The following is a 21935-nucleotide window of genomic DNA, read 5'->3' as shown; positions in this document are numbered from 1 at the left end:
AACTATATTTTAAAGCTGTGACATTTATCTACCTGGTTTATGTAATAGAATTTATTGCTGAATTATGCTCCAGTATTTGAGTGATGTTTTAAATATCCTGTGTCTGAAAATAATTCCTCCTAATTGTGTAGTAATTTGTTTTTACTGTTTCAGCAGTATTTCAGGTCTTTGTTCATTCACTCAGTAATACTGAGCACTTACCATGTACCAGAATTTTACTAGGCACAACCATGAATAAAAATACAATTCTACCCTCTTGCACCATTAAATAGTGTGTTAAGTGCTACAGCAGCAAATTGCTATGTATGCTGGATATCTCTTGTTTTCCCCTCCCACTCCACTCTGCCCTTGCCCCCAAAGCTGACCCAAATGGACCACAGCAGTGGGCTCCTATGCCTCCTGGCTTCTGAGTGGGTTTGGCCAAGGAGTGTCCTGGCCAGAGATCAGAGGATGGTAGGGTGCCTATTCTCAGCTCTTCTCCTAGGGTTGGGGGGCTGCCTTAGCAGCCAAAGGTCACTTCTCCCAAACCCTTTCCCTGCTTTCCAGGTTGCCAGTCCCTGCACTCTTCCTTTCTGGCCAAGGATGATGTCTGTTCTGCTGCTACTAGCCTGGAGTTTCAGAAGCTACTGTGTTTCCTCTGTGGGTAGCCTATGCCTATACTTTTGTAGTATCTCCTCATAATAGCTTAATGTAAAGAACCATCTGTTTCTTATTGGAATCAAGACCAATACCAAGGAGAAATTCCTAGGGAACAAAAATTCCAATGAGGAATTTACCTCTTTGTCAGATCCTTATCACCAAACATTAGAAAAGATCTCATAACTTTATACAGCGTGTTGTAAGAGTGTTGATAACTAAAATCCTGTTCTAGTGGATGTCATGCAGATAACTACACAAGGAGATGAATTTAAATTTGCCTTCTTTGGCAAGCCCTTAAACCAATGGCTAAAGCAGTTGGTTGTGAGTTTCTGAGTAGGTCCCAATGCATTTATTTCATTTGTCCAACTGAGCAGACAGACCCTTTGAGACTTTAATTTCGTGGCTTTTCCAATCAGACGATATTTCAGTCTGAGAGAGGACATATTTTCTGAGGTTTATAGTTTTAGGATTGTCTAAAAGGCCTATGATCTCTTCTTAACATGACAGAAAGAGGGAAAGATAAGTTAAATTTCAAGGGGGTCAGATCATCATACTTATTTCATTTTCAGTGATTTCCCAGATGACTTTAATTTTTTGTGTCATGACTCCTCAGAATAATGGGTTTTTGTTTTTGTTGTTACTGTCTTTTTGTTTTTTGTTTTTTTTTTTCTTTTGAGATGGAGTCTCACTCACTGTGTCGCCCAGGCTAGAGTGCAATGGCGAAATCTCGGCTCACTGCAACTTCCACCTCCTGATGTTCAAGCGATCCTCCTGCCTCAGCCTCCCAAGTCGCTGGGATTACAGGCGCATACCACCACACCCTGCTAATTTTTGTATTTTTAGTAAAGACAGGGTTTCGCCATGTTGGCCAGGCTGGTCTTGAACTCCTGACATCAGGTGATCCACCTGCCTCGGCCTCCCAAAGTTCTGGGATTATAGGCATGAGCCACCATGCCCAGCCAGAATAATGTTTTTAAATGCAGAAAAGGAAATGCATGGGGTTACAAAGGAAACCAATTACACTGAAGTGTAAGCTACCAAAATAAGTTAATTTGTTATGTGGTAGTTATAGGTGTACGGTTAATAGCCAGATCTACGAGTGGATGTAATAACTGCTATGATATTGAAGTGGCATAAAACATAGATCTCTGCACCAACTGTGATGTAACATGGAAATACGTGATTCCTGTTGACAAAGTCAGTTACTGCTAGTACAACTGTGGATTGCTGTCTGCACTTGTCATTGAAGGAAATACTAAATTTTAGTTTTAGGCTAGTGAAATTAAAGTTAATTTTTCCCATCCAAGTTCATGTATCTTCTGAATTATATCCGTGAATCCCTTAGAGGTCTGTGGATTGTAGGTTAAGAACCCCTGCCCTAGCTAATCAGATCCACCAATGCTTCAAATAGGACTATAACATATTCAAAGGCCAATGATACTTAGCATAATTCAATTTTAATATTATTCGCATTTCATGTCACAAATTTAGTAACTTACATTTGTTATGTGATGTTTTGTTTGGATAGATTATGTCTTACTCCTAAATAAAAAGTCAAGATTTTTGTAGCGACTTCTATTTATTTTACGTATTATTTTGAGATGGGGGTCTCCTCACTCTGTCACTCAGGCTGGAGTACAGTGGTACGATCACGGCTCACTGCAGCCTTGACCTCCCGGGCTCAAGCGATCCTCCCACCTCAGCCTCCCAAGTAGCTGGGACTACAATTGCATGCTACCATATCCAGTTAATTTTTGTAATTTTCATAAAGATGGGGTCTCCCTATGTTGCCCATGTTGGCTTTGAACTCCTGGGCTCAAGTGATGATCCTCTTGCCTTGGCCTCTCAAAGCTGTGGATTATAGATGTGAACTGCCACGTCCATCCTGAAGCATCTTTTAAATGGGAGAAGCAAAACAGGGTCGTAACAACACAAATATTATCTTTCAGTCATTCAACAAACATTTGTGGAGTGATTACTACGTGCTAAGCATTGTGCAATCACAAAACTCAAAAAGCTAGTTTAGTAAGAGAGACAAGTATTCATGCAAACAGTGGCAATGGTGTTGTGTAATGTCGAGTATCTGTGACATGCTTATGAGATCACATAAGTGAATACCCAGCCCAGATTGGAAGGTCAGGAAAGGCATCCCATAGAAGTATCATGAGCTAGATCTTGAAGAATGAGTGGGTATTAGCCAAGTGAAGAATAGGGGAATTCTGGGCCAGTGCAGCAAGATGTGCAAAATAAGACAACAGAGTGATCATGGCATCCCCTGAAACTGAAACTAGTTAAGGTACAGCTGGGAAAGAGAAGAGTCTAGAGAGGGATACAGGTGGCAAGTCATTGTCTGACTAGAATCCTTTCCTTTAAGAAATACTCCTTTCCCTTCTGTGGTGCTCCTCATTCCATTCCACGGTGACTGGCCTCAAGGATGAGCACCCAGTTCACACCAGGCCAATTGAAGTCTTCTCATTTCCTCAGGGATCTTGAATTCTAAGGACCATGTGGACCTGAAGAAACCAGTGGCTATGTTGCCTTCACATGAGTGGAGCCTGTCTAGAAATAGAACCAACATGAAAAAAACAGAACCAAGGGGTGGATCAGGAAGACAATGCCTTAATGCCATCTTTGAACTCCTAGATCTAGCCTGACCTAAAGCCATTCCTGGGCTTTTCAGTTGCATGAGCCAACAGATTCCTCATTTTTTCTCAGTTATTTTGAATGAGATTTCTGTCACTGGGAACTGAAAGATGACTGAGTTGCACACAGTAAGTATGAACAGTGACACTAAAATACCTTTGGAGCAGATTGACTCAAAGCAGGAGAGTAACACATTCAGATTTGCATCTTAGACTACACTAATCACATAGAAAATGGCATGGCAAGGAGCAAGGCTTAGATATTCTCTGGATATTTCCAGTATTTCTCAGATTTACACATTTTAACCACAACTCTCCTCTTGTTGTTAAAAACAATTTGTTTTCTTATTACAGAAAAATCAGAAACTTATAAGCAAAAATAACCAGAAAACTCGCAAACCTACTTAGTCCATTTTGTGTAGCTATAACAGAATACCACAGACTTGAGTAATTTATAAAGAAAATAAACTGACCTGGCATGGTGGCTCATGCCTGTAATCCCACCACTTTAGGAGGCTGAGGCGGGAGGATCACCTGAGGTCAGGAGTTCGAGACCAGCCTGGCTAACATGGCAAAACCCCATCTCTACTGAAAATGCAAAAATTAGCTGGGTGTGGTGGTGTGCACCTGTAGTCCTAGTTACTCAGGAGGCTGAGGCAGGAGAATCACTTGAACCCAGGAGGCAGAGGTTGCAGTGAGCTGAGATCACGCCACTGCACTCCAGCCTGGGCAACAAGGTGAGAGTCTGTCTCAAAAAAAAAAAAAAGAAGAAGAAGAAGAAGCTTATTTGACTTACAAGTTTGGAGGCTGAGAAGTCCAAGTGCATGGCGCTGGGATCTAGTGAGGGCTTTCGTGCTGCATCCCATGGTGGAAGGCAGAAGGGCAAGAGAAGATGAAAGCCAGTGAGCAAGAAGGGGCTGAACTGGCTTTCATAACAAGCCCACTCTCATGATAATAACAATGAATCTGTGAAGGCAGAGACCTTATGGCCTAATCACCTCTTAAAGGTTCCACCTCTTAATACCATCACAATGGCAATTAAATTTCAGCATGAGTTTTGAGGGGGACATTGAAACTATAGCACCTACCTCCAGAGACAACTACTGTTAAAACTCATATATACCCTTCTATAGCTCTTATATGTGTAACATGTATGTCTGTGTTCACTGAGGTGAGGAGATAGTAAATAAATGAGATCATACCATGTATACTTTATATTAAGAGTATTCAGAAATAAACGATCTGGAAAAAGAACATGTTGTGTGAAACCAAAGACACCATTTTTTCAGAAGAACAAATTATTGACCGGCTTATGATTTTAAATTGTATTTCTGCTCACCAACTTAAAGCTTCAGATTGTGATGTTATCCTTAGACTAAGTATATAGTAGGCCAGGCGCAGTGGCTCACACCTGTAATCCCAGCACTTTGGGAGGCCAAAGTGGGTGAATCACGAGGTCGGGAGATCGAGACCATCCTGGCTAACATGGTGAAACCCCGTCTCTAATAAAAATACAAAAAATTAGCCAGGTGTTGTGGTGGGCGCCTGTAGTCCCAGCTACTCAGGAGGCTGAGGCAGGAGAATGGCGGGAACCTGGGAAGCAGAGCTGGCAGTGAGCCAAGATCGTGCCACTGCACTCTAGCATGGCTGACAGGGCAAGACTCTGTCTCAAAAAAAAAAGAAAAAGACTAAGTATATAGTAAACACATGCATGTTACAAAGTATTTCACTACAGTGTTTTTAATGATCAACATTCGAGGGGATTAGAAGGAAGAATTTATTATTAACTTGCCATATCCTCAAATACATACACCTTTTACAATTACGGCACTTTGCACTGCAAAGAAAAAAATAAAGGGCAGTAACAAGTGAATTAGTACACAACAAGGCTCTTGAAAACAAGAGCAGTAACTGCAGAAACTGGTCTGTACTTACAGAGTCTGGACAATATCTGACAGACTGCATAGCTATAAAGAGTGGTTGGATACTATACAAAGCAAAGCAAGTTGCATCTCTATCCCATCTCTCTAGTTGCATATACTCCACAGGGTTTAATTACAAAATCGAAACCCTATTCTTAATAACTTCTTTTCTCATTGTCCTTTAATAAAAGAACCATCAGAATTCTCCACTTTTCAATCACATGTGCTGTCTTCTATCTCACCTTCCATCCCATCCCCAACTTAGTCTCCTTCCAAAGTACTGATTGCCAATTTCATTACTTAACAGACAACATATGTGGCCGGGCGTGCTGGCTCATGCCTATAATCCCAGCACTTTGGGAAGCCAAGGCAAGCGGATCACGAGGTCAGTAGATCAAGACCATCCTGGCCAACATGGTGAAACCCTGTCTCTACTAAAAATACAAAAATTAGCCGGACGTGGAGTGGAGGTGCACACCTGTAGTCTCAGCTAGTCAGGAGGCTGAGGCAGGAGAATTGCTTGAACCCAGGAGGCAGAGGCTGCAGTGAGCCGAGATCATACCACTGCGCTCCAGTCTGGGCAACAGAGCAAGACTCCATCTAAAAATTTAAAAAAAAAAAAAAGCAATATTCAGATGTCTCGTGCTTCCCTCTGCCTCCACCCAAAGTTTATTATTAACAGCACTGGTGGGAGCATGACATGTTTGTTTGAACTGTTCTATCAATGCCAAGCCACGATTATACACGGATAATATCCCTAGAGAAGGGAACCAACTCCTGGAAAATGAGCTCGAATGTTCAGCCCCATTGCCACCTCACATTCTTTATTCCCCACCACACAGATTGAGAGGGGTGTGGTGATCAGACAGAGGAATGCCATTTAGACTCCCAGCACAGGCCTTAGACTACTTTTCTCAAGAGGCAATGGCAGTTCTCTGCAACACTCAGGAGGCGAGTCATCTGAAGAATCTTAAAACTGGGAGACCTGCTCCACCATCCTTTCCTTATTTCATTCAACCAACATTTACTGAGCCTCGACTATGTGCTGAACAATGAAAATATAATGAGGAACCCATAGTCCCGGCTCAGAATCCAGGGAAGGAGCAAGGAAACCAGCGGCTGCCTGCACATGCACACGTTGCCGGAGGAGAGCCATCTTCCGCCCTAAAAGCTACAATCTCCACCATCTGAAAGTTTCCAGCCTGGTAGGGTTATGATAAGGCAAACAAACAAACAGATACAAACAAAGTGCTGCAGGCTTTGACAAAGAGGTTCGATGGTGAAGGAGAGATTGCAGAGGCAAAAAGAGGCCAGCAATGAGAGAGCTCTTATCCCACAATGGAGGATTTTACAGCAGTCATCACTCCTTAGTCTCTGTTTCCTTTTTATCACCGCCACAAATGCTTCTCAGAACTGGGAATATTGCCCACCAGGAGTTTACAAATCCAAGTGAAAACTAACCACTAACTGATGGAGTAGAAAGGAAAGGAACAGGCTGCGCGGCAGCTCATGCCTGTAATCCCAGCACTTTGGAAGGCTGAGGCAGGCGGTCACCTGCGGTCAGGAGTTTGAGACCAGCCTGGACAACATGGTGAAATTCCATCTCTACTAAAATTACAAAAATTAGCTGGACGTCGTGGCAGGTGCCTGTAATCCCAGCTATTTGGGAGGCTGAGACAGGAGAATCACTTGAACCCAGGAGGCGGAGGTTGCAGTGAGCCGAGATCGCACCACTCCACTCCATCCTGGCCATAGGAGCAAGACTCTGTCTCAAAAAAAAAAAAAAGGAAGTAAAGAAAGGAACAAAAGAATAACTCCTTGGGCCTCTGGTATAGAGGCTTCCAGCAGAGTCACAATATGTGGGACAATATCAAATAAGCATTCCATTTGTCACTAAAATATCTTGTGTTTACCATAAAGTGATACCTGCTTAAAATAAAACCCATCAGGATGCTCATTTTGTTCACCCTACCCCCACTTGCCACATTACAAAGAGGAAGCAATAAGACATTGTTCAATGCTGCTGAGAACAATTTCATTTCCTTCCTGTTCACTATCTTTTTTGATACAACATGTAATTATGGGAATTTTTAAGAATTTTCAACAAATGTCTTCTGTAAAACTTAGTCCCTTCTGTAGCAACATATGATGCCCCTGCAAATCAAGGTAGCTAGGAATCGTGCAGTGAAAGAGAGTGGTTTGCTTTAATGTTGTGTGCAACTAACTTCCTGTTGCCTTTTAAATGTTCTGCTGCTAGTACAGCATAATTGGATAACTAATAACAAATACACATGGTGCTGATTTTGTTTCATTAAAACATTTACAGAAGTTCAAAGTTAAGTATCTGAAACACCTGATTGATTTTTGTTTTTCACTACAATCTTTTTATGGCATAACATATGCACAGCTAATATTTTAAAATAAAATGTAATATACCTAAAGAGAAGTGCACAAATCATAAGTATACAGTTTAATGAATTATCACAAAGTGTACACACCCATGTAACCATGAGACCAAGCAGCAGAACATCAGCTCCTAGAACCCCCTGATTCCTAGAACCCCCTGATCAGCCACCTGATTCCTCACCTTCCACTTTTAACACCACGGGTTCGTTTGCCTGTGTTTGAACTTCATGTAAATGGAATCATACTATAGAGTCTTTTGTGTTTGACTTTTCAATACTGTGAGATCCATAATGTATATAGGAGCAGTTCCTTCAGGATCCTTGTACAGATTATTAATCACATCCCAGATGGGAGAATGACCCACAACTGATGATTACGAGGTTTGTCACAGACTGGGACTCCAAGTACAACTCCATTTCTTCATCTCCCTACTCTAACACTGATGAACAGAACCTCTGTTGTCTGCTGAGGGCCGGCTACTGGCTAGAAGAATAATTTCCAGAGAACCCTTCTCACCATTGTAACTCAATCCCTACTAAGAATGTTGCTGTTCTCTTCCCCGTGAATCCACTAGTGAATGCCAAGCACCTCCTGTGCGAGTCCTCCTGTGAGTGCTGCGGGGAAAACAGTCCAGCCAGGAAGCAGCTCATATAATTCAAGGACACGATCTGATTAAGATAAGAGAGGTACGAGTTGCTTTGGGAATTTTAAAGTCAGAGGAAATCGCTTCATTCGTCAGAGGAAATCGCTTCATTCGAGGGATCAGAAACAGGCCTTTGAGGACCAGTGGGATCGACAGTCTAATCTGTGGGCACACTTCAGGCCAAGGCTATATCCTGAGTAAAAACAAACAAGCAAACTAAAAGAGACAATGGGGCATTGTGCGGAAAATATGAAGGGTCCTGGGTGGCTTAATCCTAGGGAATATTGGGGGTTGAGTCTAGAAACCCAGGTAAGGATCATATTGTGGGAGATCTTAAATGTCAAGGGGAGGAAGAAATTTACTCCAGTGACTTTTTTCACTGGTTTCTGCCCTGCTCACCTCCCTTTTCAACAACTAACTTTTGTCCACCTTGCTTCTCTCTTAGGTGCCTTTCTCTCCCCCTTCACTCCTTATTTTTGTTTTAGTTATTATTATTATACTTTAAGTTCTAGGGTACATGTGCACAATGTGCAGGTTTGTTACATAGGTATACATGTGCCATGTTGGTGTGCTGCACCCATCAACTCATCATTTACATTAGGTATTTCTCCTAATGCTCTCCCTCCCTCAGCCCCCATCCCTGACAGGCCCCGGTGAGTGATGTTCCCTGCCCTGTGTCCAAGTGTTCTGATATCACTCCTTGTTTTTTTAAGAATTCCGATTTTCCACTTCAATTTAACCCACTGCAAGCTGGCTCCTATACCCAACTTCTGAAATTACTCCTGCTGAGATCTCTGTACATCTCAGAGTTCTTGGTTGCAAAGAACTGAACCAGCTCTGGCTAGAGGAAGCAGAAATGGGATTTTCTAGGGAAGGGTGCACATGGCTCCCAAGATTGAAAGGAAGGCTGGAAAAGTAAGCTTAGAAAACAGAAAGGAACCAAGAAATACCCGGCAGCCCGGGACCAGTCACCAGAGCAAGCTACTTAGGTCTTCATTGCTGTTGTATCCTCCCACTGCACCTCTGCTTTGACTGATCTGACTGCCCCAACTCTTTGCATCACTCTTTCAAGAGTCAAAGTCCTCCGTGGGAGCATCCTTCTGGCTGAGCTTGGATAAAGGGGTCTGGCTTCTCACTCAGAAAAAAAGAAGTATTTACCCTCACCTGTCAGATTCTTAGTGAGAGGCAGAGACCCCTGAATAGTGAAATATTTGAATGAGTACAAACGCAACTGCTGAGCCAAATAACCTCTTTTCAGCCTTTATCCCACTTTATCTCTGTATCATTCTTCACTATCAGCATCCAAGCCTTCACCTCTCACCTTCTTAAAATTGTCTCTTCCAAGCTTGGTGCGGTGGATCCCACCCTAATCCCAACACTTTGAGAGGCTGAGGCAGGAGAATTGCCTGGGCAACATAGTGAGACCCCCTCTCTACTAAAAATAATTTAAAAATTAACCTGGCATGGTGGCATACACCTGTAGTCTACTTTGGGAGGCTAAGGCAGAGGATAGCTTGAGTTCAGGAGGTCAAGGCTGCGGTGAGCAAGGATCCCGCCACTGCACTCCGGTCTGAGTGACAAAGGGAGACCCTGTCTCAAAATAATAAAATAAAATTATTTCTTCTTCAGCATCCAGGACACGGCTTTTTTCCTGGTTTTTTTTTTTTTTTTTTTTTTTTTTTACTTCTGGCCACTCCTTCTTCTCTATTTGCTCTTGAAATTAAGTCTCCAAAACTCCTTCCTTGGTCCATGCTCATTTGAAACACTCCCTCGGGTAATTACATTCATTTCCTTGGCTTCAAATGTGACCCTCAATCTTTTGCTCCAAACTTGACTTTCACTGTGAGTCTCAGTCCCATGGGCACTTCAGTATCAACATGTCCAAATGGAACTTTAATCTCCCTCCCTGCAGGCCTGCTCCCCTTTCTGACCCCAAGTCACAGCTGACCCAGGTAGAAACTCAGTTATCCTGAGTCCTCATGCACATATATTAGTCACCAAATTATCTTCACTCTACCTCAAAATTATCCTTTACTTACTAAAGTATGTTAAAAGTCTCCTGACTCTACCATCTTGCTTCCCAATTAGCTTAGACGTTTATGATCTCAGGAGGAGAGTGGTAGTAGGAGGGGTTGAGATGGGGTGGATGCAGGAATAACTAGGATAAAGGATCCAAAGGTGGATTGTGGAGAGAGAGAGGATAGAGTTTAGGGTGATCCCAGGTTTCTGGCCTGAGCAACTAGATAGACCAAAAGAAAACTGTGAGACTTTAGAAGAGCATCTAGTTTGGTAGTTCAGTGTTGAACATGTTATATTGAAATGGGACAACCAGATGGAAATGTCCAGCAGGCCATTGATATATATAATAATGTGAAGGTGGGAGAAAGAACAGAATTAGAGCTTCCAGTTGTGGAGTCATCAGATCAACCATCAGCTGGTGGATAAAATCGTGAAAGTGGTTGATGTTAACACGAAGGCCAAATAGAGAGGGAAGACTCTTGAGTCAAGGTTGGATCGTGGAGACATCATCATCTCAGAGCAGTGATGGAGGAGGCCATCAGGAGGGTGGAGGAAAAACTCCAAGAGGTGAAAGCTAAGCAGGGAAAGCAGTGAGACCAGCCAATGGAGAAAGAGTCAAGGATGAAGTTACTAACCCTGCAGTCAAATGCAGCAGGGATTGTATTGGGCTTTGCAATATGGAGGTCAGTTTAGTGCTTGCAAGAGCAGTTTCATGAGAGGCTGGGGAAGAGCCAGACAGCAGCAAGGTCAAGAGTGAGTGAACAGGAAATGGTGAGATGTGAGTGCAGTCTTGCAAAATGCCTGGCTGAGAGGGGAAAGAGTAACAACAGAAGTAACTGGAGGGATGCAGGATTAAAAGAGCCCCTTTCTCAAGGATAGGAAAGACCTGAACTTGTTCATGGTGAGATTGAGAGCCTGAATGCACACAAGAAAGAGAAGCTGGGGAGAGAAACTGAAGACACATGGAAGAAATGGACTGTGTTTGGCTGATGGAATTGAGGCCAGAAGAGGCAGACTGAGAAAATCAAGAGTCCTATTTGGGAACTTGCCAGCATCTGCATTTCAGAGGTTTTCAAGAGCTTCTTATTTTTCTTTTCTTTCTATTTTAAAAGTTTAATTTTTAAAATTATATTCACATGATTCAAAAATAAAAAATTATAAAGGGCAAAACATTTCTTTCTTACCCTACATCTTCCCAGTTTCCCCTCCCACTTCACCCCCTTCCAGAGTTTCTTTTTTTTTTTTCTGAGATGGAGTCTCACTCTGTCACCCAGGCTGGAGTGCAGTGGTGAGATCTCAGCTCACTGCAAACTTTGCCTCGGGGTTCAAGCGATTCTCCTGCCTCAGCCTCCCTAGTAGCTGGGATTATAGACACCCACGACCATGCCCAGATAATTTTTGTATTTTTATTTACATTTATTTTTTAATTATTTATTTATTTTTATTTGTTTATTTTTTTGAGACGGAGTCTCGCTCTGTCGCCCAGGCTGGAGTGCAGTGGCATGATCTCGGCTCACTGCAAGCTCCGTCTCCTGGGTTCACGCCTTTCTCCTGCCTCAGCCTCCCAAGTAGCTGGGACTACAGACAACCGCCACCACGTCTGGCTAATTTTTTGTATTTTTAGTAGAGACGGGGTTTCACCATTTTAGCCAGGATGGTCTTGATCTCCTGACCTCATGATCTGCCCACCTCGGCCTCCCAAAGTGCGGGGATTACAGGCGTGAGCCACCGCGCCCAGCCAATTTTTGTATTTTTAATAGAGACGGGGTTTTGACTTGTTGGCCAGGCTGGTCTCAAACTTCTGACCTCAGGCAATCCGCCTACCTTGGCCTCCCAAAGTGCTGGGATTACAGACATGAGCCACCATGCCCAGTTCAGAGTTTCTTTATGCACATATATTAAAGTATAAATATAGGTTCTTATTTTTACTCCCTTCCTTTCCCACTCCTCCCTTTTTAATCCAAAGACACATATTATATCCCCTTTCTGTAAGTTACTTTTTGTCACTTAACAGTATGTCTTGGAGAATCTTCCCACATCATTACATGGAGAGCTGCATGCTTACAAGCATTTTTCTAATGCTGGGGTCATAAGTGCCTGAAGTTTATTACACATGTCTTTTCATTTCACCTGCTTGAATTGCATGCTATTTAACACCATAGTATTCAGGCATTTATTTATTTATTTATTTACTTATTTATTTGAGACAGGGTCGTGTTCTGTCACCCAGGCTGGCATGCAGTGGCACCATCATGGATCACTGCAGCCTCGACCTCTGAGGCTCAAGTGATCCTCCCACCTCAGCCTCCCGAGTAGCTGGGACTACAGGCACAAAACACCATGCCCAGCTAATTATGTTTATTTTTTGTAGAGATAGGGTCTCACTCTGTTGCCCAGGCTGGTCTTGTACTCCTGGCTTCAAGAGATCCTCCTACCTCCACCTCCCAAAATGCTCAGATTATAGGGATAAGCCACCGAGCCGGGGCTGGGCATTCCATTTTTGAGTGCAGCAGGGTTGACAATAATTATCTTGAAACATTGACCAGTTCGGGTCTTGTCTGATTCCAAATTAGCTATATGAATAACAAAGATGTAAACAAACATCAAAGATGATCACTCCACATGAAGGCAGGTGCTGTCACATCTCAGGACAAATGCCCTGTTTGGAGGTAGAATGGAGAAAATGTAAAGGGATCTGTCTTTGGGTTAACAGCAGGAAATTAGCAGAACTTCAAAGCTGATAATAATCAGAAGCTTGGGAACTTGAGGGACTGTTCCCAAGATGGAACAGCAGATTCAGGTTTAGGCAATAGGAAAATGTCACTATCAGCTAAGAGCAACTGGAGAAGTGGATCTCTAGAAGTGGAGAGCTGAGGGAAAATCAGAACAAATGTCTCAAATCTCTCTGACTCCCTTTAATTTTCAAAAACTGTAAATCAAAACAATAAGATGACTTGAAGTGATTGCCTTGAAATCTAATAAGCAGAAGTATTAGCTGCCTTTACAGAAATGTTTGGGTGAAAAAAAATTAGTTGAATCAAATTTTGTGCTTTGAATAAATTTAAAGGATTATGCATCAATTTTAGCCTTTGTAAAAACAATACTGTGTAACAAATCACTCACAATTCAGTGGCTTTTTAAAAATCCAAGCACGGCCGGGCATGGTGGCTCACGCCTGTAATCCCAGCACTTTGGGAGGCCAAGGCAGGCAGATCAGTTGAGGTCAGAAATTCAAGACCAGCCTGGCCAACACGGTGAAAACTCATCTCTACTAAAAATACAAAAATTAGGCAGGCATGGTGGTGCATGCCTGTGATCTCAGCTATTTTGGAGGCTGAGGCAGAAGGATCGCTTGCACCTGGGAGGCCGAGATCTTGCCACCGCACCCCAGTCTGGACGACAGAGCAAGACTCTGTCTCAAAAATAAAAATAAAAAACTAAAAACTCAACCTAAACCTCTGATTTGGCAGTGAATTTTAGATACAACACCAAAAGCACAACCCACAAAAGAAAAAATTGTTAAGTTGGACTTCCTTAACAGTAAAAGCTTATAACTAATCTCAGTGGCTAATGCCTGTAATTCCAACACTTGATCTCTCGGAAGCAAGAGGATCACTTGAGACCAGGAGTTCGGCACTAGCCTTGCCAACATAACAAGATCCATTCTCTACCAAAAAACAAAAACAAACAAACAAAAAAACCCTATGCCCTGCAAAAGAGTATGAAAACACAAGCCACAGACCAGGAGAAAATATTTGCTGAGCACCTCTCTGATAAAGGACTTGTATTTAAAATATACAAAGAACCCACAAGATTTAATGATAAGATATGAAACAACCCAATATAAAAATGGGCAAAAGAAATGAACAGATACATCAACAAAGAAGACACGCAGATGACAAAAAAAAATGAAAAGATGCTCTACATCGTATGTCATTAAGAAACTGCAAATTAAAACAGTGAGATACCACTACACACCTATTAGAATGGCCAAAATAACCTATGGCCATGCCACCCTGAACACTCCCCATCTTGCCTAGAATGGCCAAAATCCAAAGCACTGACAACACCAAATCCAGAGAGGCTGTGGAACAGCAGGAACTCTTATTTATTGCTAGTGGGGACACAAAATAGTACAGCCACTTTGGAAAACGGTTTGATGGCTTTTTGTTTTGAAAAAGGGTCTCACTATTACCCAAGCTAAAGTGCAGTGGTGCGATCATGGCTCATTGTAGCCTCAACCTCCCAGGCTCAAGCAATTCTCCCACTCAGCCTCCTCAGTAGCTGGGACCACAGGTGCGCACCATCACACGTGGCTAATTTTTTTTTTTTTGAGATGGAGTCTCACTCTGTCACCCAGGCTGGACGGGGTTTCACCGTGTTAGCCAGGATAGGCTCGATCTCCTGACCTCGTGATACGCCCGTCTCGGCCTCCCAAAGTGCTGGGATTACAGGCTTGAGCCACCGCGCCCGGCCGGCTAATTTTTTTTAAGACAGAGTCTTACTCCGTTGCCCAGGCTGGAGGGCAGTGGCATGATCTAGGCTCACTGCAACCTCCACCTCCCAGGCTCAAGCTATTCTCCTGCCTCAGCCTGCGCACCACCATGCCTGGCTAATTTTTGTATTTTTAGTAGAGACGGGGTTTCACCATGTTGGCCAGGCTGGTCTCAAACTCCTGACCTCTGGTGATCAGTCCACCTCAGCCTCCCAAAGTGCTGGGATTACATGAGTTAGCCACCACTCCCAGCCACACCTGGCTAATCTTTAAAAAATTTTCTTGTGGAGAGGAGGTCTCCCTATGTTGCCCAGGCTGGTCTCAAACTCCTGGGTTCAAGCAATCCTCCCACCTTTGCTTCACAAAGTGCTAGGATTACAGGCGTGAGCCACCAGTTTCTTAACAGATGGAAAAATGGATCCACACAAAGAAAAAAAGAGCATCAAAAATGGCACTGGGGCCAGGTGCCATGGCTCACACCTGTAATCCCAGTACTCTGGGAGGCCAAGGTGGCCTTGGATTACCTGAGGTCAGAAGTTCAAGACTAGCCTGGCCAACACAATGAAACCCTGTCTCTAATAAAAATACAAAAAAAGTAGCTAGGCGTGGTGGTGCATACCTATAATCCCAGCTACTCAGGAGGCTGAGGCAGAAGGATCACTTGAAACAGGGAGGCAGAGGTTGCAGTGAGCTGAGATCATGCCATTGCACTCAAGTTTGGGCAACAGAGCAAGACTCTGTCTCCAAAGAAAAAAATGGCATCAACTTTCAACTTGTAATAGGGGATTTCCTGGTTCTCCCTTTCCAGAATATCTTTAAGGTCAAAATATTTTCGTAACAATACTGATGTTGCTGCCTTTTCACTCTCAATCTCTCACAAGCGCAAGTGGAGTTTTCCAGTGTGATATGGGAACAGATTGAATGCGGAGGCAGACATGAAAATGTAGCTCATCTCACAAACATTTTCTTTCTGAAATATAGTTATTTTTCATAAACATGTTATTTCTGTTAATGTGTCCTCTTTTATTGTTTCTAAAAATTTATGTTTTAATCTTTCTTTCTTTTCTTTTGAGACTAGGTCTCACTGTGTTGCTCAGGCTGGAGTACAGTGCATGATCATAGTTCACTCTAACTCGAACACCCGGGCTCGAGGGATTCTCCTGTCTCAGCCTCCTAAGTAGCGGGGACTACAGGCGTGTGCCGCCATGCTCAGTTAATTGAATTCTTCCTAGAAACAGGGTCTCGCTATGTGGGCCCAGGCTGGTCCCAAACTCCTGGCCTCAAACAATCCTCCCACCTCAGCTTCCCAGAGCTCTGGGATTACAGTGTGAGCCACTGCTGCTCCACCTGGCCTGTTTTAATTTCTTTCTTCTTTTTTTTTTTTCTGAGACAGAGTCTTCCTCTGTCGCCCAGGCAGGTGCAGTGGTGCAATCTCTGCTCACCAAAACGTCCACCTCCCCGGCCTAAGCTATTTTCCTGCCTCAGCCTCTCGAGTAGCTGGGATTACAGGTACGTGCCACCACACTAGGTTAAACTTTGCATTTTCAGTAGAGATGGGGTTTCATCATGTTGGTCAGGCTGGTCTCGAACTCTCCTGACCTCATGATCCACCCACCTCGGCCTCCCAAAGCGTTTGGCCACCTGTTTTAATTTCTAATGCAGCAAATAATCCACACCAACAGGACTCTTTGGCATTCTCGATAATTTTTAATAGTAGTTGAAAGGTCCTGAGACAAAAGGTGTGAGAGCTGTTGTTCTACAGCAGCTGAACATTGAAAGTTCTTTCATGAAGGTGACTGTAAATAAGGAAGATGTGATGACACATAGAACCGGGTGGTAAAAATACAGGATGAGGGAAGGGTTTCAAAATGGAGGCAAACAGAGTAGGATCAGAAAATCTGAGCTGGAGATTAGTACAAAAGGGAGGAGGGGCTAAATCTTTGATTGTCTCTGGGGTGTAGATCATTCACCTGTTCACTGTAGACTCGTGCCTGACAAATATAATTGCCTAGCAACTTCGGCGATTAGCTGTTTGAGACACAGATATGATTGTAGATTATGGCTGCATGTAATAATACCTCTTAAATTGCATCTGGCACTTACGGATGCTGTCTAAATCCCTTGTTGCATCATTATTCGTGGTTGTCTTATGTATTCATCTTACTTATAAAGAAATTGCAAACTCATAGAAAAGAGTGTGTGGCTTTGGATTTAGGTAGCCCCGGATTAAAAATCCTGCCTGATGCTGGCTTCATCTGCTATGTGAGCAGGTAACCCTTTCAAGCCCGCACTGCTGAAGGAAGCACCAGTGTCCTGGCAACACCTCCTGTGTCCTGACTTTGGCTTTGGTTTTCACAGTGTGGTTTCCTTTGTTCCTTCCCACCGTTTGAGCCTGATTCTCCAGCTTTTCCAGTAAGTCTTGGGGCCACTGAAACTTTTACAATAAATTCATTTTCTTTTTACAGCAATGAATAAGGGTTCCAATTTCTCCATGTCCTCATGAACACGTTATTAAGCATCTTTTTTTATTATAGTCACTCATTGCATAATGACATTTTGGTCAGTGATGGACCTCACATATGATGGTGGTCCCACAAGATTATAATGGAGCTGAAAATTTCCTATTGCCTAGTGATGTCATAGCCATCATAATATGGCAGTGCAATGCATTACTCACGTGTTTGTGGGGATGCTGGTGTAAACAAACCTACTGTGCTCCCAGTCGTATAAAAGAGTGTAACACGGGCTGGGCGCTGTGGCTCACACCTGTAATCCCAGCACTTTGGGAGGCTGAGGCGGGCGGATCACCTGAGGTCAGGAGATCGAGACCAGCCTGGCCAACATGGCAAAATCCCATCTCTACTAACCCGCAAAAATTAGCCTGGTGGGGTGGTGGGCGCCTGTAATCCTAGTTATTCAGGAGGCTGAGGCAAGGAGAACTGCTTGAACCTAGGAGGTGGAGATTGCAGTGAGCCAAGATGGCGCCACTGCACTCCAAACTGGGCAACAGAGCGAGACTCCGTCTCAAAAAAAAAAAAAGTGTAACACATACAATTATGTATAGTACATAACACTTGATAATAAATGACTATGTTTCTGGTTTATGTATTTGCTATCCTATACTTTTTATCATTGTTTTAGACCCTACTCCTGCTACTTATATTTTTTTTTAATTAACTGTAGAACAGCCTCAGGCAGGTCCTGCAGGAGGTATTCCGGAAGAAGGCATTCTGATCATGGAGACGACAGCTCCATGGATGTTTTTACCCCTAAAGACCTTCCGGCGGGACAAGACGTCGAAGTGGAAGACAGTGACACTGATGATCCCGGCCCTGGGTAGGCCTAGGCTAATGTGTGTGTCTGTGTCTTCGTTTTTAACAAAAAAACTTAAAAAGTTTAAAGAATTAAAAATAAAAAGAGAAAAAAGCTTACAGAATAAGGAAAATAGGCCGGGCACAGTGGCTCATGCCTGTAATCCCAGCACTTTGGGAAGCCAAGGCGGGCAGATCACAAGGTCAGGAGTTTGAGGCCAGCCTGACCAACATGGTGAAACCCCGTCTGTACTAAAAATGCAAAAATTAGCTGGGCGTGGTTGGTGCATGTCTGTAATCCCAGCTACTTGGGAGGCTGAGGCAGGAGAATGGCTTGAACCTGGGAGGCAGAGGTTGTGGTGAGCCAAGATCATGCTACTACAACTCCAGTCTGGGTGACAGAGCAAGACTCCATCTCAAAAAAAAAAAAAAAAGAAAGAAATATTTTTGTACAGTAGTACAATGTCTTTGTGTTTTAAGCTAAGTGTTATTACGAGAGTCAAAAACGCTTAAAAATTTTTTAAGTTTATAAAATAAAAGCTACAGTAAGCTAAGGTTAATTCATTATTGAACAAAGAAAGATAGTTTTTTATAAATTTAGTATAGCCTAAATGTACAGTGTTTATAACGTCTACAGCAGTAGTGTACGGTGATGTTCTAGGCCTTCATATTCACTCACCTCTCACTCACTGATACCCACAGCAACTTCCAGTCCTGCAGGCTCCATTCATGGGAAGTGCCCATATAAGTGTACTATTTTTTACCTTTTATACCATATTTTTATTGTATCTCTTCTATGTTTAGATCCACAAATACTGACCATTGTGTTACAATTGCCTATGGTATTCAGTACAGTAACAGGAGGTACAGGCTTCTAACCTAAGAGCAATAGGTTCTACCATATCGTGAAAGTGTGTAGTAGGTTATAGTAGGTTTGTGTAAGTGCACTTGATAATGTTCACAAGACAAAAATCACCGAATGACTCATTTCTCTCAATGTATCCCTGTCGTTAAGCGAAGCATCACGGTATAGTCATTCTAGTCAGGGTTGATTTCCACTGTTTGCAGCTAAGATAACTGTGGCTAATCTCAAAATTAATTGAATGGAAACATTTCATGGAAAGCCCTCATAGATAATGCTTCAACTTTCAAGTTTAGGGATTACTTCTGACTTACATGAAGACAGAGCAACAAGAAGTCAGTACTGTATAAGCCCAGAAGGCAAGCACATTTGCCCATAAGCCATAGAGAACTTTCCACACTTTTGGAAAGGATAGCTCCTAAAAATATCTGAGCCCAACTTCCAAGTGCCAACACTTGCAAATCTGTCTGAAGGCTCTCTCTGGTTCGGAAATCCTTGCACCAATCAGACCACAAGCTCCAGGGAATCAAATATATCCCAAGAGCATTCTTCAAACCAATGATGGTTAGAAGATGGTGGATAAATACTCCAGCTCCCTCCGCCCCCAGGCAGGATAATTTTTTAAAAATATTTTGTCCCTCTTATTTTTATTAAGATATAATTCACATACCATAAAGCTCACATTTTTAGGTGTACAATTCAATGGGTTTTAGTATATTAACTAAAAATAGTTGTGCAACCATCACCACTGTTTAATTTCAGTTCCTTTTCATCACTCCAAACAAAAAATTCTGTGCTTATTAGCAGTAATTCCCCATTCCACCCTCCCACTAGCCCCTAGCAAATGCTAATCTGTTTTCTGTCTCTATGGATTTGCTTATTCTGAAAATTTTATATAAAACATATTGTATGGAGTCATATAATATGTGGGCTTTTATGACTGGCTTCTGTCACTTAATATAATGTTTTCAAGATTCATTCATGTTGTACCATGTATCAATAATCTATTTCTTTTTATATATAAAATCTATTTCATCGCATGGATATACCACATTTTGTTTAACCACTTATCGGCTGACGGACACTTGGATTTTTTCCACTTTTGGCTATTCTGAATATGCTGCTGTGAATATTCATGTACTAGTTTTGTGTGAACATTTTTTTCAATTGTCTTGGGTATGTAATAACTTGGAGTGGAGTTTCTGGGTCATAGGAACTCTACATTTAACCTTTTAAGAACTGGAAAACTGTTTTCCTAGGCAGCTGTGCCAGTTTTCATTCATACCAGCAATGAATGAGAGTTCTAATTCCTTCACATTCTCACTAACATTTGTTATTATTGTCTTTTTAATTGTGGTTATCCTAGTGGGTGTGATATATCTCATTGTGCTTTTGATTTGCGTTTCCCTAATGATGAATGATGTTGAGCATCTTTTCTTGTACTTACTGGCCATTTGTATATCTTCTTGGGAAAAATATCTATTCAAATCTTTACCCATTACTGTTGGGGTCTATCTGGCAGGATAATTTTGAGTTGTACATTCTACACTGTCTGCCAGAGTTCTCCAGGGGGATTAGGATCTATTTGCTCACACTGGTGACTTGATTGATAACACATGCTTTATCCGTGCTCTCCCTTCCATACTAGTTTGCTAAGACTGCTATAATAAAGTAAAACAGACTAGGTGTCTTACACCACAGAAAGGTATTGTCTCACAGTTCTGGAAGTTGGAAGTGTGAGATTGAGACATCAGTAGAGTTGGTTTCTTCCGAGGGCTGGGAGGGAAGGAACTGTTCCATGTCTCTCATCTAGCTTCTAGTAGTTGTTTTCTGGTAATCTATGTCATTCCTTAGCATAAGTAGGTAGAGTAGAAGGAATGATGTTTGCCAAAATTATGTGGGTTGGGTAGGAATGCCATCTAAAATTCTGGATAAAAATTGGCCACTTCACTATTCACCTCCTCCAATGCCCACTACACATACCTCTGATGAGTTAGAATTTTGGACTTCCCCAAACATTCCAAGCTCTCACATATCCTTATGGCTTTGCCCAGGCTATTTCTGGGCAACCATTCACAAATCTCATTCTTCCTTTAAGTTCCAGCTCAAATGTCACTTCTTATTTAAGTCATTCCCAAATGAGTCTAATCATAGTAAATTCCAGAACCTGTGTGGAAGCTGTAAGTCCAGATAGGCTACCGCCACGTGAAGCCTGAGAATGAAGCCAACATGAAGAAGGACAGAGAAGAGAGACTGAGAGAAGCCAAGTTCTAGGGCATCATTTGAATTGAATCTCTGGATTAAACTACACCAACACCTCCCAATCCCTTGATAGTTCTGTCACGTGCCACAGTATCATATATCTTGATATAGTTCAGTGTCAAGTATAGAGACAACAGGATTGCCTTAGGAACGTATTCTAAACTCATATAGAGTCTGCTTTTTTTTTTTTTTTTGAGATGGAGTCTCAGGCCGGGTGTGGCTCATGCCTGTAATCCCAGCACTTTGGGAGGCCGAGGCAGGCAGATTACCTGAGGCTGGGAGTTCAAGACCAGCCTGACCAACATGGAGAAACCCTGTCTCTACTAAAAATACAAAATTAGCCGGGCATTGTGGCACATGCCTGTGATCCCAGCTACTTGAGAGGCTGAGGAAGACCGAAAGAGCGAAACTCTACCTCAAAAAAAAAAAAAAAAAAGACAAGAGTCTCACTCTGTTGCCTAGGCTGGAGTGCAATGGCACGATCTCGGCTCACCTCAACCTCTGTCTCCTGGGTTCAAGCAATTCTCTTGTCTCAGGCTCCCGAGTAACTGGGATCACAGGCACCTATCACCATGCCCAGTTAATATTTGTATTTTCAGTAGAGACAGGGTTTCACTATTTTGGCCAGACTGGTCTCGAGCTCCTGACCTCAGGCGATCTGCCCGCCTTGGTCTCTCAAAGTGCTGGGATTACAGGCATGAGCCACTGCACCTGGCCACTTCCCATAGAGTCTG

The sequence above is a fragment of the Colobus angolensis genome, unplaced genomic scaffold (genome assembly GCF_000951035.1).
Source record: "Colobus angolensis palliatus isolate OR3802 unplaced genomic scaffold, Cang.pa_1.0 Scaffold289, whole genome shotgun sequence".
NCBI classification, from domain to species: Eukaryota; Metazoa; Chordata; class Mammalia; order Primates; family Cercopithecidae; genus Colobus; species Colobus angolensis.
Note: the sequence above shows the minus strand (reverse complement) of the source record.